The sequence below is a fragment of the Cryptomeria japonica genome, chromosome 2 (genome assembly GCF_030272615.1).
Source record: "Cryptomeria japonica chromosome 2, Sugi_1.0, whole genome shotgun sequence".
Lineage (NCBI taxonomy): Eukaryota > Viridiplantae > Streptophyta > Pinopsida > Cupressales > Cupressaceae > Cryptomeria > Cryptomeria japonica.
The window spans coordinates 272,984,321-272,998,291 of record NC_081406.1 but is presented as its reverse complement, the minus strand read 5'-3'; positions in this window follow the sequence as shown (position 1 = coordinate 272,998,291).

Here is a 13,971-nt window from a genome sequence, read left to right as displayed (position 1 = left end):
TATAAGCATGAGGGATGACCTAGTTATTGCAAATGAGTACAAGGACAAGTTCAAGGATAGATCTGCTAAACTTGGTGAACTGCTAAAGAATCAGAGAGATGCTAATGACAAGAGAGGTCTTAGTTATGAAGAAGCTGAAAGCTTTGACATTGCACAATAGAAGTAGAACCATACCATCAACCGAAAACATAAATAATCAGTAAGATAACCTAATGCTCACAAATTCAATGGTACATGATTTGTTTGCAATAAATATGGTCATATGGCTAGTCAATGTAGAAATAAGAATAATTATAACAATGCATCATTCACTGCTCTTGGAAATGTAAGATGTCATGCATGTATCAAATTTGGACACATGGCTAACTAATTCAGATCAAATGGAAATCAAGGAAATCAAGGGGTTAACAAGGTAGTTTAGAAGAACAATATTATCTGTTATGAATGCAACAAGGTTGCACATATTGCTAAGTATTGCAGAAGTAAGAACTCATCAGCAACTAATGGAAATGCTGATGAGAAGGGAAAAGCAAAAGTGGAAGACATTAGGAAACAACATGAGATGAGATGGGTAAGAAGATCTGATACACCACAAGCAGAACAACCGGTAGAGTCATTGGATCCTACACCAGTAGTAGATACAATGGGTAACTAAGGCCTTAGGGGAAAGAAAATCATTGAAGATCATGTGATTACCCTAGATTAGGTCTGTACTCAAAAAATTCTGATTGCAGATAAGTACTCAGGAGATTTTAGGAGTTTACCAGAACCTACTTGTAGACTATGTGGACCAGTAATGCTTCCTAGCAGCATTTATGACAATAAAAAATTAGGGTTAATGGCAATAAATGGTAAAGGCTAAGTTATTTTATTCACACAGTGATTGAGCATTCAGACGAGTGAATTCCCCAAGCGATTCAAAGTTCAAGGAGATTTGAGTGAGCATTTTTTTTGTAAAGAAATTTCATCTCTTGATAGTGTCTTGAGGTATTTTTTATTTGCAAAAATCCTAGTTTTGATATTTGGTTATTATGGCTTCTTCATCATCTATCATCGACACTCCTTTGGTGGTTGAGATCAAGAACTGCCCTCGCCAAGTTTTCAAGAAGCATCCCTTTAAGTCACTTTTGGATGAACCATTGGGTGCATTTTTGAAGGTTCACCATGGAGTTCTTCATACTAAGGATATTAGGGCCTATATTCATTGCGATATTGAGGAAATTGGAGCATATGAGTTGTCTTGAATTTTTACCCAAAACCTAATTACTGACAACCAACTCAAATCAGAATTTGCACACCTACAGAGGAAGGGTTTTACACAGCTCATGGATTTTCCAACTTTTGATGAGGTAGAATGGTTGCAATATGTTTTGAGCTGCATTCATGGAGATTTCATCTGGTTGGACCGGCCATACAAGATTACAGAGGAATTCATAAAAAATATTACCTATTTGCCCAAAATTTGAGGCATTCTCGACACAAGGTGTAAGTTATCTAACACTAAGCTCAATAAACTTACTGACACAAATTTTGATGGATGTTCTTTAAGATTAGATGATGTCAGGGATTTAGATGTGAAGTTCATAGCGATGATTATCAGATACAAGGTTTATCTGTCAAACTAGTTAAACTCAATCTTTGGTAACACAATTTTGATGGCACATCAGATGGTTAAGGAGGATTCACATTATGATCTATGCAGTGTAATGTTGAAATAACTCATGACTAACCTACAAAAAATAAGGCAAGACAAGAAGAGCAATTTTTGGTATGGATCTCTAGTTATTTGTTTGGTATTTTACTTTTTGGGCACAGTTCCCGATTTTGGCAAAGATTCAATGGGGTTTTGACCGCTCGATAGAAACTCAAATAGCACAAATTTTGGATAGGTAAGGGGACAATCTTAGAAAAGTGAACTTATGGGCCTTTTTTAAGACATTTCAAGAGGAAATGAAGAATTGGTCCCAGATCCCCAAGTCTATAATAGAGAAGTATAAGGATATAATTTGTTTTATGGTCAATAATGATGAATGTATGATGGAGGCTATATAAAATAGAATAATCTAGATAATACCAATGGGATATGAGGTAGATGAGGCCACACTAGATGCCTATGTACATCACCTATTGAAAGAACCAATAGATGAAAATGAAGAAAAATTTGGTACTACTGAACAAAAAGGTCTAAAAGTTCATCAAGAATAGGGTGCCCCAACAATTAGAAAGAAAATGACTAAGGTAGCAATGGAAACACTGATTAGTGAAGGTCATGATAGGGCCAAGATAGAGCAAAAAGTCAAAATTTTGGAAGGAAAGAGAAAGGAAGAAATGAAGAAGAAGAGAAAAGAGGAAAGGGAAGCTCGAGAAGCAACTCAAGCTACTCCCAATATGGTCCCATTTATAACAAAAACTTCCAAACAACTAGAAGTATCCAAAGATGATCCTACTACTTCTAAATTGGCTAAGCAGAAGCCACCTGATAATACATGACTATTTCTTCTAAGAAAACATAATTAGATGAGGGTGTAAAGGAAATTCCGAAGAAGAAAGGTGTAGAGAGGGAAAAGAAAGAGGAACAAAATAAAGAACTAGTCAAGGAGAATCCCCGAAAGCCAAAGATTACAATTTTACATAAGAGAAAATCTAAATCAGATGAGTAGTCCAAACCAAAACCAAAAAGGAACCAGTAAGAAGACAATGAATTCTTAAGATTTAATTGATCAGATAATAAATAATGGTAATCTAGATAATATGTGTTCATTCTTTGATAATTTTAATGAGGTGGACAAGAAGTAGATTGAAGAGGCTATTCTTTTGTATCTTGATTCTTTTAGTAAGACATTGATTCAATTGGAGAAAATTTGGCCTATGGAGTTATATGATAAGTTAGAGGTCAGGAAACTACACACTTAGTCTTTGGATCGATAGATTAAGGAGACTGAAGTGGTCAATCTTTGTCCCACAACAACCCCTTTGGAGATGACTGACTTGATCAATAAAATAGGATCATCAGGATTCAACCCTAAGCATAGAATTAACAGTCTTATGTTGGAAAAAATTGAGGAGATTAGGAAGGAAAAAATTTATATCTGGGTAAGGATTGTTTTGGGTTTAGGCTATGAGTTGAGTTCCAATTTTGTGGATTCCTAGAATATACAATTACATAAGGATAAGCAACTGACAGATCAACAAGGTGTAGATATTGAGAAACTGGCTAGCACTCCATCGGATACCACTATACCAGTTACTGAGTCACATTTTGTAATAGAGGATATATCGGTAGAGAATGTATAGATTATAGAGGATGTATAGGGTTTGAATAAGGCACCAAGTGGGGAAGCCACCAGTGCACAAGAGATGAAAGATTCTAAAGTTATCTCACTAGCTGATAAGGGTAAGGAGACTATGGTGGATCTCTCGTCCAGCTTGGAAAATGACACTTTTGTCATAGCTAAAGGAAATTTACCACAACTTTCCATTAGTTTTGACAAAACCTACCACAAAATTTCATCGATAGAGAAGATTTTGGTAGCAATAGCTCTTTAGGAATAGGCGACTCAAGAATTGGCTCAGGAAGAGTCAAAGGACAAAAAATTGATTGAGCACAGTTTTGAGGTTTTGAACCAGTTAGTCCTTGAATTTCAAGCTTGGGAAGGTGCAAGCTCTTCGGTTAAACTAGAAGAAATTATTGATTTTATCCCTAAACACTATGATTCTTTATTTAAAATTTCACTAACAGAGGCTAAATAAAATTTGTGCTAGCCCAAAAGTTAACATTTTTGCAAATGATTGAGATTGATAAGGGGAAACTCCAGACATGTTTGTAATCCATTGATGCAGCTTTGGCTGAAGGAGGTAGTATATATAAGACTTGTCTAGATTTTGATAAGCTTACTAGCTCCATAGACAAGCAATTGTTAGACTATAAGAAAAACTTAATTCAAATTTCTAACTCTTACAACCCAACAACCAATCTAACAAACTCTTTGGATGGTCCAATTTTGGTGGTTATGGATCAAATTTTGAAATTGGAGAAGGATAGGGACATAATAATAAGGATAGAAAATGAGCTTCAAAATATGATTTGTCCCTGCCTTGATAATTTGTTGTTTCATAAAACAAAGTGTATTTCTAATATGCAAAAGGAGGATCCCACTACCTCAGAAGAAATAGAGTATTATGCCAATATCTTGAATGGATTCATCTCCATTCTTGAGTCTCTTAAGCAGGGTTGGGACACATACTTTTCATTTTTGAAAAATATGTATGTAGATATTTTGAAGTTTGTATAGAACCGGGTCATGTTTATAACTATACTGAACTCTTTGTGGGCACCCCGCTTTGTCATTGATGCCAAAGGGGGATGAATAAGTGAAAAATGTATATATTTCTCAAGGGGAGCATTAGATGTATATATAAGGTTCATGTACATGGTCAGGAGGTTATACGGATTCAGAGGAAGATTTAGGGTTGACACCAGTTTTCACATGAGTGTTGCATTCAATGCCAAAGTGGGAGATTGTTGGAAATTGACACTCATTCGATAAGAGTTAATGGAATTTTGGGTTGTCATTGATGGAAACTCATCATCTTAGGGTAATTGGTTTCATTACTTGGTTAACCGACATTCATTGCACTTAACTAGTATTTGCATTGCTTTACACCAGCACCGACATCGACAGTCACTTCATACCTGGATAAGTCTCGATCTCGGTAACGTGTATATGGGACTTGCTAATGGATAGGACCAAGATAGGAAATATTTTAGTCTTGATTATTTCTTTTATGGATTTTGTGGTAATGTGTGATGGCCGACATGGTCATTAGGATTATGTTTTAAACTCATTATGTACCAACAACTGACATGTTTATATTTATCATTGAAGCCGACATGGTAAAGTTGGAAGGATATTTAAGAAGATCATTTTAGCAATAGATCATATATGTGATGGGATCAAATGAGAATTATTGGTTTTTTAAATATTTTAGTGAGTATCAGTATACATTTTGGTTAGCGATTAGAAGCATTTGTGTGAAATTTCACGTGCACAACATAACCAGTAGCAAAATAGAGCATCAGACAACTGGTATACAAAGATGGATATCAGAGCATTCACCAAAACTTATCTAGCATGGTCAGATGCAATTTATAAGTTCATTTTCAGTTGTAAACACTTTGTAATATTTTGTAAGTTAGTGAGACTTCTTATTTTGTGTTTGAGCAGTGAGCTCTAGGCAGTTGGCCTTTTTGCATGTGTAGACCCCCTTATGTAATATTTGTATGCCTTGATCAAGTATATAGATATTATGGGTATCAGGCCCACCATGGTTTTTCCCTTTACAGGGTTTTCCACATATAATGTCTAGAGTTATGGTGTTGCCTCTTTATGTTTTATTTGGTGTATGCACTTTAATTTTATTTATTGTTAACCGGTTAATAATCTCTAAGTTCAAAGCTGACATTACTGGTAGAACACTGATTCACACCCCTTGCCCCCCCCATTTAGTGTTCTTGGATTCCAACATATATATCAAGGTAGATGGAGACCACATGATCATAGTTGTAGTATATGTAGATGTTTTATGCAAAAAAATTGTTGATCAGATGCAGTCAAAATTTGAGATGTCCATGCTTGAATAGTTGTCATATTTTCTTGGTTTGCAAATATCACAACAGAACAAAGGCATATTCATATCTCAGACCAAGTATGCTAAAGACATGTTGAAGAAATTTCAAATGGAGGATAGCAAACCAGTCAGTACTCCCATGGTGATAGGATGCAAGTTGAGAAAAGATGATGAGTCATCTAGTGTGGATCAAACCTTGTATAGATCCATAATTGGAAGCCTGTTGTATCTTACAGAATCAAGGCCTAATATTGTGCAAGTAGTGTGCATGGTAGCTACATTTCAAGCTGCTCCAAAGTAATCACATGTAAATGTTGTTAGAATAATCTTCAAGTATTTGCAGGGAACACTTACTTATGGCCTATGGTATCCAAAGAAAGGAGATTTTACTCTACAAACCTATACTGATGTTGATTGGGCAAGATGTGTAGATGACTAGAAAAGCACCAGTGGTGGATCTTTCTTCATTGGAGACAAATTGGTCTCATGGCACAGTAAGAAGAAAGAGTCTATTTCACTGTCAACTACTGAAGCTGAGTATATTGCAGCTGCCACGTGCTACTCACAAATTTCGTGGATGAAACAAACTCTCAAGGAAATTCAGGTAGATTTTTTGGCTCCTATTCCCATCATGTGTGAAAACTCAAGTGCAATCAATATATCAAATAACCCTATAATACATTCTAGGACAAAGCACATTGCAATCAAATATCATTTTCTTAGGGAAAAGGTTGGAGAAAGAAGTGCAAGTTGAATATGTTTGTACTGGTGAGCAAATAGTTGACATCTTTACTAAACCACTAACCAAGGACAATTTTGAGTACTTGTGACAAAAACTGGGTGTTGTCTCACCCTCCTTCTGCACTTAAATCATTCCTTTGAGATCCATGGTTCAGGGGGAGCATATTGTTTCTACTCTTACTGTCTTGAACCTCATGTACTCTCTTAGGGGGAGTTCTGAATTTTTGTAAGCAGTAATGGTATTGCTCTTTATATTGTAAAAATGGTTCATCTAGCTTATGAGCAACAGAGGTCAAGAACTTGTAAGGGAAATTTCTAATGTATTGGAGATGTGTCATAATCAAAATTGGAAGTTTCATTCATTGTTTCACCCTTTGCCATTATTGTCAAAGGGGGAGAAATGGTGCCTTCACAAACTTCATGTAGAGGGAGAAATGGTCAAAGAAATGGTCTGTGATGACTCTACAAGTGTGTTCACATCAATGCCAAAGGGGGAGATTGTTGGAATTATTGTCATTGATGTCAAAAGGATGTCAAAGGGTTATAGAGAAATAGGTAGATGTCAAGGGGTGTCTAGAGGTTGCAGGTTGTTGAGAAGCAAATCACAAGTAGTCATGCATAGCATGTTGTGTCATGCTATAGGGGTTTCAACGAGGCTCTTCATCGTGGTTTCAACTAGTTCCATCATCTTCACATGTTGGTCATGTCAACAACAATCACCAAGTTGATTTCCACATGGAAGCAATTGTTTGGCTCACACGTTTTTTGTGGGTTCTATAGTATGTTCATGAGTAGCAAAGAGATCTTGCGAGATAACTTATGTTTGATGAGAAAGGTGATCCTTCTTATCCCAAGGTGTTGAAAAAGTCATGTACTTGTCATACGGGATAACACTTGTGAGGTACACATATTTTTCTTATTTATCTTGTTGTATGTTGAACGAGTGTTGAAGACCCTACAGGATAACACTCAAAGATGTTATATCTTATCCTGCATTGTCAAAAGTGATCAACGATGGTTGTCTAGGATAACAAAGTCAAGAGTAGTCGAAGCATGGAGTTGTTCCCTATTATCCCATGGTGTCAAAAGTGACAAACAAACATCATGTGGGACAAGTTGCCAAAGGGAATTTTGTGAATTCCCTTATCCCACATGGGCTCAGATGCACACACAATGTTGCCTAGGAAAAGTAAGGTAAAGTGATGGATACTAAGGAAACCCTTATCCCACGAGGGTTCACAAAAAAAAAAGAGAGTGTTGTGGGAGAAGAGTATAGAGGAAAAGGAAAGGTTTCCTTATCTTGCTCATCTTTGCGAGGATAAGAAATGGGCTAAAGTACAAGTTGATGCTTGTTAAGGTGAAAGACAAAGCTTATCCTGCAAGGAGAAACAATGTCAAGGAATATAGTGTGGGACAAGAACAAGAAAAGACAAAAGGGATAATTCATATCCCGCATGTGTTTAGAGACCATGCAAATGAGGTACGGTCTAACAAAGGAAGAGGAAGACTTCTTACGAAAAATATAAGTTTATCTCACATAGGTAGAACTTGCATGAAGTTGAATGGATCGGAGTAGCTTGATAGTCCACATGGGTAGTGACCAACATTGTCCAGATGACATGGCATGTACAGAGTGACACTCGTCGAAAAGATGGATGGTTATTTTGACAATAAAGTCGAAGATTGTGATCGACTTTATTGCCATGTCTGCAAGTTGATAGACTCAGAGGTTTACATGGACGATTGACCATGATTGACCAAGTGACTTGGACTCTGAATAAGAAAATGTCTGCATGTCGATAGACAAACTGATCTACATGGTGGGAAACCAACTTTGATTGAATGATTAGGAAAAAGTAAATGGAAACATATGGCACCCTGGCTGATTGAAGAAGATATATGATATGTAGAAGTTGGTGATGATGGATATCAGTGTGGTAGTTGTCAAAAATTTTAGAGAAGATGAAAGACTCATTAATCCCATCCAAGTTGTAGGAAGGTTGTGTGGCTCGAAGAAGGATTGTGAGTTATTTTGGGCAAAGGAAGATTGCTAAACTTAGTAATCCAAGTACAGAGTATGATCTGAAGACAGAAAGAATGCATTTAATTCAGGTAGTTGATCTGAGATCTTACTCAGGACAGAGAATAAAATCTCTATAGTTGTAGATCTCCAAGACAACTAACTTGAATAAAATATTCAAGATTATGGTAGAAGAAATACTGATGTGTATAGAGTCAATCTAATTGAATAAACGTTGTAAATGTGATTCGACAGTGGTAGGTGTGTCCAATGAGACAATGAATAAGGTTGAAATAAATATATCTCCATGAGTCAATGAGGTAGTTGAGGTAAGTAGTGTTGAAGTGTTGTGTTTTGTTGTCGAAGGCAGAGTGAGCATTGAGCGATAGATAGATAGAGTGTGTAGCTACAAAATAGAAAAAAAGAGAAAGAATAGAGCATTCTAGAGAGTAATAGTGTAGAAGAAAGAAGAAGACAACCAGACAGAGGGATAAGGAAGAAACAAAGGAAGAATACCAGCAGGCAGAGAAAGTCAATCTCATATTATGAGAAATTTGTAAGTGTTACAAAACCCATTTGTAACAAGGCTTTATCATTGCATTGTAAACTTGAACAATCATTGTATTTCTTTGAGTGGGTGCTCAGAGAATGGGTAGGTACCCCTTTGAGCAGGTGCTCATAAAATCAAGAGTTGGTGCCCTAATTATTATAATCTATTATCCATTATGAGGCTAGATTGGAGTGGTAGACTCCAGCAGCTATTCTCATCGAGGTTTTTCCAACATTGGGTTTTCCTTGTACATCTAGTGTCATGTGGTGTTCTCCTGTGTGTGTGTGTTCTCAATTATTTTTTAGTAGCAGTATTAGAATACATAGTTAAACGTTCTTAAAATACTCCGATTCACCCCCTCTCAGTATCCATTTGTGTTCTTCAATTCCTTTATTAGGGGTTTGAACATCCATCTAGAAATTATATTATCCCTTAAAAGAAGTGTTAGTCCTCATAATGGGTGAGTTGTCTACTACTTCAAAACTCTTGATAACTCTTCTTGGCCTTGATTAGAAAACCCATCAAGAGCAAGGAGAGCCTTAGAATCTTCATTAACAATGTTATGGTTGACCAAAGTAGGCACAATACAATTCAATTTTATATCCATAGAAGACACTACCTCCCTATTGTGTGAAATATAAATATGAATCTCTTAGGTGTTTTTAACAATGATAGTGAGAAAATATGTATTATCAATATTGATAGATCTATCTATTTCCTTGTTTCAATGTGGCAAATTAGGGTTTGTGATTTCACCTTCCTAAAAAACAACCCCTTCTAGAGTATGAGGAATAATGAACATCTTTTAGAGGATCCTTCGATTGAGGAGGTGGAGGGTTAGCTTGAGAGAGAACAACCTTTGACAACCACTTCATTGATAGGATTCCAAAGAACCTCCTTTCCTTTGTTTGCATGGTTCTATGGTTTAGGAGTTTGGCATTTACTTACTAGGTTTCCAAATCTAAAATAGTTCTAACAAAACAAGGTCTTGCATTTTCATAAACAACGGTTTGGTGTTTTTTCTAAACTAAGTTTAGAGTGACAAACTGAGGTAGGGTTTATTCATTTCTACACTAAAAATAATCTTGGTGAGCACATGCTTGGTCTTTTGTAAGGTAACTTTGTCAATCATAATCAAATATCCAAATGATTTAGAAATGTTATTTAAATTATTCAGGCTCCAGTACTCAAGAGGGAATCCTAGTAATCTAATACAAGTCATGGCCATTCTTACTAGATCTAGCTCTGGGTCAAACCCTAGCTTCCATTTGCAAAGGGAGAGACAAATCTTATGTTCCTTGTCAAAGAACCAAAGACCATCTAATAAAAATTTAACCATATCCTTCTTATTAGTAAACTTAAAAAGGAATACCTTTTTAGAAATAACACTAACAAAAAAATTACCCTTCAACTTACACATAATACAAGCCCATTGACTAACCCAATAGACATTGGATCTAGAGGAAAAAAAATTACCTACAAGAGCTTATGAAAGATCCAAAGTAGCTTCATCCATGAAGACATCAGACAAAGAAATCTCAATTCCTTCCACTAAGACCTTCACCAAAGAAAAGGACAAATAGACATGCATAGTACTACTTTTCCAATGAGTTTATCAACCCCTGAGGTAGGGTGATAACTCAATGATGAACAGTGAGTACCAAACCAGTACTGAGAGGGGGGGTGAATCAGTACAGGCATAAAAACATTTCCTGAACCAGTTTGACTACAAACAGTGAATGACTGGCAATCACTAACACCGATCAGAACTAGATTACTACAGGTTAAGCACAATGAGACTGTGAAAGATATAAAATAGAAACACTTATCTTTCCACACAACCTACACCCTCATTTTCACATTATCCTTGTGCATAAACAAGTAATCTATCATCAAAGATATAATAACTTGTTAGATCAACATGATTCACCACTTGACAAAAAACAACAAAACATCACATGAAAAGGACATCACATATGACACACATATTTTTCACGTGGAAACCCAACTGGGAAAAACCATGGTGGGGATGAATACCCACAAGCTATTTTGGAATTCTTTAGAAGTCCGCTATGTTAGGAGCCTAGTCTTGTTAAAGACTGTTACAACAGGTTCTGTTAGGAACCGATCCTATTAGGGATCATGCAGTTAAGGGATGGCTAGAATACTCGGTTAAGGGTTAAACCCTGTTAAAGGTTACCTTGTTAGAGGATTTTATGAACTCAATGGCTTTGAGTCACCCTGTTAAAGGATTTACAACAAGCTGGTTAAAGCTACCCTGTTAAGGGATTTTCCAATTGTTGAAGTGATTAGAGATCAACAGGTATTACAATGATCTAGTAATAGCACTCAATGCCAATGCAGATCCATTTTAGTTCCTTCCTTTTGCACACACACTTTGTAGGTATCAATTCTCTTATTTGGTCTGGCAAGAATCACGTATCTCTACACTTAGATACACACACAACATTTGCCAACAACTTCAACATGAAACATAACATCGACCTTATAGGAAACAGATAGGTCGGTAGCATAAACCCTAAACATTTAGGTTGATCAATTTAGTCAGTTCAATCCTGACCATTGAACACTTTGCATTTGAATATAATGGTCTTGAACAGATCCCAAGACATTCTCCATCATTCGTTCTTCACCACTTCTTGGAGGTGATAACCCATCATGCGTTTTCTATCATTTACAAAGACTACGCACATTCCTGAGGTAGATAGGATCAATCCCATTTATGCAAGATCCTTCATGCGCATGAGGCTAACATGGTAACATGATCTGATCTCCATTACAATGCTAACTCATCACATAATGCCATTAGTTGAATCACACAGGCTCGAAACACTTCAACCAGAAACCCTGAGGCTGGGACTACCAACCAATAGTCATACCATATTAACCTTGATAGAAAACATTCCATATACTAGTTCACTTGGATAGACGTACCACTTCACCTTTTGTACCTATACCAGTTCATAACATTATACCCATTCACTTTTCCAGTTGCTTAACTTCAATAAACCGGTTCTCTTCAACATATTGTCGGTTCACTCTTTAGTGTATTATCGGTTCTCTCTTCAGCATATTGACATCAATGACAATACAATATCATCATGTCAACATACTCTGCACATATGCCAACAATTTCCCCCTTTGGCATTGATGGCAATATACAAAGATACCTCTCTTTCTGCATCACATCTTCTCCTTAATACTACAAATATCTTCTTTGCTTCACATCTTCTCCCCCTTTGACAACAATGCCAAAGTGGAGGCATGAGCTTCCTCGTTCCACTATGTTGCTCCCCCTAAGGAGTAGCATCCTTCAAAACATCAATCCTAAAAAGATATAGGAAAGTAAGATATGACTGATGTGGAGGACAAACCTTTAGTTTGCCTCTTGAAGTGGCAACACCCCTAATTCACATCTCAGATAGGTAAAGGTAGCCTTCGGTAGAGGCTTGGTGAATATGTCTGCTAACTACTCCTTACTAGAGAAATGTTCCAATGCCACCTCTTTGTTTTGAACCTTTTCCCTCAAGAAATGATACTTGAGTTTAAAGTGCTTGGGTCTAGCATGTAAAACTAGATTCTTGGAAATGTTAATTGCACTTGTATTGTCACAAAATATACTTACCGGTTTAGATACTATAACTTTGAAGCCATTGAATACATGTTTCATCCAAATAGTCTGGGTGTAGTTCATAAAAGTTGCAACATACTCCACTTCTACTATAGACTGAGAGATACAACTCTTCTTTTTACTCATCCATGAGACCAGCCTACCATCAAGAAAGAATGCACCATCGGTTGTGCTCTTCTGGTCATCCACATTACCAGCCCAATCAACATCTATGAACACTTTTAGGTTGAAATCATCATTGTATGGATACCATAATCCATAGTCAATAGTTCCCTTTAGATATCTATGAATCCGCTTGACTGCTACCAAGTGGGATTCTCTTGGGCTTTTCTAAAACCAAGTGGTAATACCCACTACATGTGCAATGTCTACTCTACTATGCACTATGTAATGAAATTTACCAATCATTGATCGGTATTCCTTCTCATTCACAAATGTTGAGTCATCCTCTTTTAATAGTTTACAACGGTCACCATTGGTGTACCAATTGGTTTTTTGTCTTCCATGCCAAAGGTCTTCAACACCTCTTTGACATACTTGGACTGAGTAGTAAAGATTCCATCTTTCATTTGCTGAATTTGTAGTCCAATGAAGAACTTAATCTCCCCTACGAGTGACATCTCAAATTCCTTCTTCATCTCATCTGCAAAGTCATGAATCATCTTGTCATCTCCACCAAAGATCATGTCATCAACAAATACTTCACAGATCAAAATCTAACCTCCTTTTGATTTCAAGTAGATATTGCTATCTTCACTTGTTCTTTCATATCCAATCTTCACAAGATGGGAGTGCAAGCATTCATACCATGCTCTAGGTGCTTTCTTCAATCCATATAAGGCTTTATGTAGCCTACAAACCATGTCACTATCTTCTGATAGGGAAAACCCATCTGGTTGCTCTATATACACCTCCTCTTCAAGTATTCCATTTAGAAATGTAGATTTTACATCCATTTGGTATACCTTGAATCCTTTAAAAGCTGCATATGCAAGAAGCATACAAACTCCTTCCAATCTTGCTACTAGAGAAAAGGTTTCTCCATAGTCTTCTCCTTCTTATTGGGCATATCCTTTGTATACTAGTCTGGCTTTGTTCCTTACCACTATGCCATCCTCATTTAGTTTATTTCTAAAGACCCATTTGGTTCCAATGACATTTTTATGCTCTGGTCTGGGTACCAAAGACCATGTACCATTATTTTCTATCTGGTCAAGTTCCTCTTCCATTGCCTTGATATAGTCTTCATCTTTATGTGCCTCTTTGAATGATTTAGGCTCAAATTTAGAGATCATACATGAGTTTTCTCTGACCTTTCTTCTTGTAAGAATTCCTGCATCTCTATCTCCTATGATCTGCTTTGGATCATGATTGAGTTTT